Source organism: Camelus bactrianus, chromosome 10 (genome assembly GCF_048773025.1).
Source record: "Camelus bactrianus isolate YW-2024 breed Bactrian camel chromosome 10, ASM4877302v1, whole genome shotgun sequence".
Lineage (NCBI taxonomy): Eukaryota > Metazoa > Chordata > Mammalia > Artiodactyla > Camelidae > Camelus > Camelus bactrianus.
This window is the reverse complement of record NC_133548.1, coordinates 25,115,137-25,122,500: the sequence shown is the minus strand read 5'-3', so window position 1 is coordinate 25,122,500 and position 7,364 is coordinate 25,115,137. Positions and strand designations below refer to the sequence as shown.

The window sequence follows — 7,364 nt, the reverse complement described above, 5'->3', positions numbered from 1 at the left end:
TAACATTTTACATTTCATAGAAAAAGAGCCAGTAAACATCAAGTGATTAAATATGAAAAGACAGGGAACAGTTGAAGTGAGGTCTGAGAGAATAATCAGCCTTCAGAAAAAAAGGGAACAACACTTCTTTCTTTCTTAGAAAGTAGAGTGAAGAATAAGGTGAAAGGGCCAAGATACAGAGATTGTTGAGATTCCAGGGAAGAATAGGACATTATAACCTGATTTTATTAAATAAATCTCAAAATACCAGAACTAAGAAGAATCTTAAAGCCTGAAAATATAAATGTAAACAAATAAAGGAAACAAGAAAAAAATAATAAAACAAGTATTTCTTGAGCCCCTTCTATATTCAAAATGTAATGATTAAGAAAAACACATTTTGAGTTTATTTTTGTGTATGGTGTGAGGGAGTACTCTAACTTCATTGATTTACATGCAGCTGTCCAGTACACAAAATAATTTTGTCCATACACAAAAATAAACTCAAAATGGCTTAAAGACTTAAACATAAGACACTATAAACCTCTGAGAGAAAAACATAAGCGAAACATTATCTGACATAAATCTCAGCAATGTTCTCCTAGGGCAGTCTACCCAGGCAATATAAATAAAAGCAAAAATAAACAAATGGGACCTAATTAAACTTAAAAGCTTTTGCACAGCAAAGGAAGCCATAAGCAAAACAGAAACACAACTCACGGAATGGGAGAAAATATTTGCAAAAGATGAGACTGACAAGAGCTTAATATATAAAGAGCAGAATATATAAACAGTTCATACAACTTAATAAGAAAAAAAAAAACAAAAAACCCCAATCCAAAAATGGGCAGAAGACCTAAACAAGCAAGACTCCAGTGAAGACATACAAATGGCCGGGAGGCACATGAAAAAATGCCCAGTATCGCTCATTATCAGAGAAGTGCAAATCAAAACTACAATGAGGTATCACCTCACACCAGTCAGAATGGCCATCACTCAAAAAGTCCACAAACGATAAATGCTGGAGACGGTGTGGAGAAAAGGGAACCCTCCTACACTGTTGGTGGGAATGTAGTCTGGTGCAGCCATTATGGAAAAAAGTATGAAGATTCCTCAAAAGACTAAAAATAGACATCATATGATCCAGCAATCTCAATCCTGGGCATATATCCAGAGGGAACCTTAATTCAAAAAGATACATGCACTCCAATGTTCATAGTAGCACTATTTATAATAGCCAAGACATGGAAACAACCTAAATGTCCATCGACAGATGACTGGATAAAGAAGTTGTGGTATATTTATACAACGGAATACTACTCGGCCATAAAAAAGAATAAAATAATGCCATTTGCAGCAACATGGATGGACCTGGAGACTGTCATTCTAAGTGAAGTAAGCCAGAAAGAGAAAGAAAAATACCATATGATATCACTTACGTGTGGAATCTAAAAAAAAAAAAAAAAAAAAAAAAAAAAGACAAACTTATTTACAAAACAAAAACAGACTCACAGACAGAGAAAACAAACTTATGGTTACCAGTGGGGAGAGGGATAAATTGGGAGTTCAAGATTTGCAGATACTAACTAACATATATATAATAGATAAACAACAAGTTCATACTGAATAGCACAGGGAAATATATTCAATATCTTGTAGTAACCTATGCTGAAAAAGAATATGAAAATGAATATATGTATTTTCAAGTATGACTGAAGCATTATGCTGTACACCAGAAACTGACACAACATTGTAAATTGACTATATATATATATTTAAAGCCAGAGACCTTGTCCTCAAGGAACTCTGGTGGAGAGACACAGATATATGAAGATAATTATAATACAATGCGGTCATATGTAATGGTAGAGATCCCTCCTAGAGAGTATAATGATAGCAGAAAGAGAGGGCCTCCAATCCAGAAAGGGAAAAAAAAGAAAGGTTTAAGAAAGTCAGAGACTTCCTGGGGGAGGTAATTTATAGGCTGAGATTTTAAAAATCTAAAAAGAAAAGAAGTTAGCAAAGTAAAAAAATTACGTAAACATATTTCAGAAGGGAAAAACAGCATAAGCAAAGACAGATGGACAAAACATCATTTTAAATGAGGAACTAAAAATAGTTTAAGGAAATGAGAGGCTAACATGTGAAGCTGGGAGAAGGTGGGATGAGGCTTGAGAAGCAGGCAGGTCTTAGGGGTCAGCCATGCCATATTAAGGAGCCTGAACTAATTAGTACCTTCACACATTCTGTTCTCTCAGATAGAATGCCCTCCTCTACCTTTTCTGTTTAAACATATTTAAAAATCAGATCAAATTCTATTTTCTCCATGAAACTTTCTTATAATCCAGTTGACACTAATTGCTCCTTTTCTGATCTGTACTTGTTGCCCATATCATATGGTTAGCACTTTATTGTACATATCTGTTCTTATTACCTATTTCACATAATTTTGTACCTTATTTCATCAGTTTATAATGCTGCCATATAAGTTATTTTTCATTAATGTTTTGCTCAGTTGTCATTACAATACAGAAATTGGGACCACACAAAAAAAGAAATTCAAGCCCAATATAATCAATACTACGTATTTTTGAATGGTAATCTTGTTAAAACAAAATACCAATCATGGGCAGTCTCTCAACTTTTACCACATAAAAAATTAAGTTGTAAGAACTAAGGATGTTTGTAGAAGGTTTATTAAGCTCCAGTGGGAAACACACTTTGGGACACTTGATAAATATTTTCTTCAATTTTCTATAAATTATGTATAATAACTAAAAGACTAAGGTTTTGCAGAAAACATTTTACATTATTATGAGTAAAATACTCTCCATTCACAGTAAATCTTTGCCAGATTTCTTCTTGATTTAAGGAGTAGGGATATCATATACAAATTTTAAAAACTTAGAAATACTTAAATTCTAAAAATGAGCAGCTTGAGATGAGTGAAGGAAATGAGAGAACTGGAAATCCTCTCCATAAGGATTATTACGGAACCAAACACGAAATAAGCCATTAAAGATACCATAAATTCAACTAATCTAAAGCAACACTGCAGAGATCTTTGGATCAAGCACACAAGCACTAATTGTGGCCACCTTATAAATAAAATATAGGATAATCCTTTAAACATTTCTTGAACACTTATAACTTTTAATTGAATTCCACATTTTTCTAAATATGAAACAAGAATTGCCAAAATGTCTTTAACACGGCTGCTTCTAACACGGATGAAAACTGAATTTAAATTGAAAATAAAAGTTTTAGTTTATATAAAATTAATCAGTGCCAGAGAATTTCATAAAGACTTTTCTTATTATTAACTCAAAGTTTCCATGGGTCACAAGGGAACTAAGAAAGCAGAAAGGCTTCCTGACATGTTTCTCTGGCATGTTGGTATTAGCAAATATGATAAATGAATTATAAAAATTAGATGAATAATTTACAATAAAAATTTTCACCTAAAACCCATACATGATAACAAAATCATTTTTGCTTTACTATCAACATGATCATTTCCCAAAGTGTATTCTAACAGGCACAAGGTCCACAACACACATTTCTAAAAATAGGTTCCACGGTCAAATAAATCTGAGAAACCCTGCATGCTGACTTCCCATCTTAGAAATTAACAGTACCATCAGCATAGGTAAACCCTGTTTAACTTTAACCCAAATCTCCCAGCTTTATCTTGAACGTGGAACACTTTTTTGATACTTCATAATGCTAACTAGTATTCTGAGGAACATGTGTCCCAAAGAATGTATTTTGGGAAATTCTAACAATAAAATTGTTCTTATGCTCTTACTTTTCTAGTGGCCTGAATTGATTATAAAGGATAATTTCCCAACAAGAAACACTGTGCTCATTTAACTACTACCAGGACTGATAGAAGAATAAATACCAACAAAGATATTTACCACTTTTAAACAACCTAGAAAAAAAATAGAAAATGTAAGAGTACATTACTCATACTAAAGGTAAGTATTGCCTAATGTGTATTTTATTTTAGTATTTTATTTCAGGTATATATACATATGTTTATACGGGCCTGCATGTAAAATGTATTATTTAATGTGGGATATAATCAGAAAGTTTAAGAATGCTATCAGTTCTAAAAAAAGTTGGGTTAAACAGGTTCCTTTACTGCAGGATTTTTGAGAGACTTTGATGAACCTCCAAGAGCACTTCTGGTCACAGGAACCCTTTTTTTATTGAAGCATCTCACTTTTGCTTCAGATCTTGCATCCGGTGCTCCTTTTGGAAAACATGCACCCACCACCCTGTCTTGAGGCACATTATATAAAACCAATATTCAGTTATCACTTCTTTCAGAATATCCACAGATTTCTCATTTTAACTGCTGGTTCTTCACTATTCCATCAAACTTACAACTTTAATTTGATTAGCAAGAAGTAGCAGTTAAGCACCTGCATTTCAATTCTGGCCCTACCCCTTACTGGCTGTGTACTTTACCAGCCTTGCATTATTATTTCATCTCCCACAGCTTCCTCATATGACATAAGAATGAGAATACTTAGGTTACAGGGTTTGGGACTTGTTTTTTAGGATTAAATGAGATAATGGGCATAAAGTATTGAGTCCAGTGCCTGGCATTCAGCATATGATACCTATTACTATTGGAATAACACTATTAAAGCACCAGGAGTTAAGAAATCCATAGTCAAAGCTAAAGAAACTAAAAAACACTATGCTGCCACCCAGTGGGGACTATGATACAAAAGCTGATATTAGTTCCTGGCAATACGATATGAAGCTGCATAAAAATTAAAGTACTCTCTCAAGTTACATTAGCACACTTTATAAATCATCAAGTGTGGAATTTAATTTTTAAAATTCACTACCCCAAGCCAACCTTGAAACCAGGAAGGGTTACCATAAACACTCAAATTGGCTAAAGAAATGGCTAGAGAAGAAAATTGGGATGGACTGCAGAGTAAATTACACCCACATAGTATTTGCTGATTTTCAGGTTGGAATATTTCAGCAAGGATTTTTCCTTCAATGTACAAAACAAAAAGAGCCATAGGCATTTATCACAACTAAAGCAAAACAGCAAATAATCAAAAGTTAAAGGATTTCATTACTCTAAAGGGAAGATTCTTAGTGGTATCTTCACAATTTCTTTCTAAACGAAGTGTACTGATTATAAAGGTTCCCATAAACGCCTTGAGAGGTATCAATAATTATGTCCAAAAGCAAAGCTAAATGGAAGATTAAGACAATAACATGAATAATTTAAATATACAATTCAGCATTATCAGGATTAGCTCCGTCATTTCATTCCCAGGGAGATTACATTTCAGTTAAATTGTGCAAGGCACTTCAGAATAAACTTACCCTAAGAATAAAGAAAACTGAGAAATTCTCCTTGAGGACATACACACTTTCGTAACTGCTCATAGCCCTAGAATGATTTTTACACAATACTTCAAACATTCTGTAAAGTAACATCCACCAAAGTCGAGACTCACCAGTCACGGTTCAAAATGTTACAAACTTTGAGCACCACACTAGCCTGAAATTTTCCACAAGAATGACCAACATGATTACATCTATTCATAACGCAAACACGAGGCTTAAACACAAAACAAACCCTAAAGCACACATACAGGATAGATGCGTCTGCGCTTCTCTCAGCGAATAGACAAGACCCACGTTACTAACCCGCAGCCTCCAGGAAAAGCCACGAGAGGCCCAGGCAAATAGAGCGAGGTCCGAGGGTGCCGCCCTCTCCCCGGGCCGGGGGTGGAAGACTCCAGCCACCACCAGGGTTCTAGGGGGCAAGTCCATCCCTGGGCAGCCTGAGATGCAGGTCAAACCCCGAAACACACCCTGGATGAAAAAAAGTCAGGACTGTTTCTAAATAGCTCACCTGCAAGGCAGTGAGGGATCGAGTTACCTCAGCCAAACGCCTCCAGCTCTCTGCCAACCTCGAGCTTCCGGTTCACCTTTTCCACCCTAGGGCACTTCCGGTTCCCAGGCTTCTGGGTCCTGAGCTGAGGAGGGTTGGGAATCTTGAGCACCTCCGGCAATATGATTGTTTTATTTTGTTTTGTTTTTAAGCTAAAACTCCTGGAAAGTTGTCTCTGGATATTTGATGTTTTTCTTTACTTGCTTTAAGTATTGGCTTATATATCCATGTTAAAAAAAAATCTTTAGAAGAATAAAGAAAAATCTAATGGGAGCAATAGGATCTGCAATAGGATAGGGATAGGAGAGAGGGAGACCTCACCAATACCTTTTTATACTTTTTTATGTTTGAATCACGTGAAAGTGTTATCCATGCAAAAACTAAATGTTGATCTTCTTTTTTAAGTGAAATGAGAAAAACTGTAGATCTCATACTGATGATCACACCTATTCTGGCACCTAATTAATATAGAATGTACTGTATTTCAGGCATCCTACATAGTTTTTCTGTGCTACCAAAATCTGAAAGAAAGGTACCCGTCCTCAAATTTTTAACCTCATTTGCAAGTAAAGTCTGTCCTGAACTCTCTTTTCACTCCCTCCCTTCAGGTCTTTGCCTAAATGTCACCATATTAGGGAGACCCTTGCTGACTACCCTAAATAAAATAGTAATACCCACATGCATAGTCAACTACCTCCTCCCTTGCTTTATTGCCTGTAACACAATCACCATATCGCATGGTGTATTTGTTTATTGTCTATATCCTAGAACTTAAGCTCCATGTAGGCAGAAACCAGTTTTGTTCACTTTTTTTGTCTTTTTTTTTTTAATTGAAGTATAGTTGAAGTACAGTATTATGTTACAGGTGTACAACATAGTGATTCACAATTTTTAAAGGTTATAATCCATTTATAGTTATAAAATATTGGCTATATTCCCTGTTTTGTACAATATATCCATAAATTTTATTTATTTTATACATAATAGTTTGTACTTGTTAATCCTTACCCCTATCTTGCCCCGTCCCCCTCCCCTCTCTGCACTGGTAACCACTAGTTTGGTCTCTGTATCTGGGATTGCTTCTTTTTTGTTAAATTCAATAGTTTGTTGTATTTTTTAGATTCCATATATAAATGGTATCATATGATATTCCTGTTTCTTTGTCTGACTTATTTCACTTAGCATAATACCCTCCAAGTCCATCCATATTGCTGCAAATAGCAAAGTTTCCTTACTTTTTATGGCTGAGTAGTAAGTATTCCATTGAATATATATACTACATCTTCTTTATCCATTCACCTGTTGATGCACACTTAGGTTGCTTCCATTCTTGGCTATTGTAAATAGTGCTGCTCTGAACATAAGGGTGCATGTATTCTTTTGAATCAGTGTTTTGGGGGTTTTTTTTAGATATATACCCGGAAGTAGAATTGCTGGATCATGTGATAGT

At 34.9% G+C, this 7,364-nt stretch overlaps 1 protein-coding gene across 1 annotated transcript in view; it reads right to left on the bottom strand.

Moving 5' to 3' along the window:
* The window catches only part of CCDC73 (coiled-coil domain containing 73), a 101,726-nt gene extending 95,788 nt beyond the window's left edge, over window positions 1-5,938 (bottom strand). Inside the window, exon 1 of the mRNA XM_074372202.1 lies at window positions 5,876-5,938. The gene's annotated coding sequence lies outside the window, so the exon portion shown is untranslated. The remainder of the gene's footprint in view (window positions 1-5,875) is intronic.
* Between the last annotated feature and the right edge of the window lie 1,426 nt (window positions 5,939-7,364).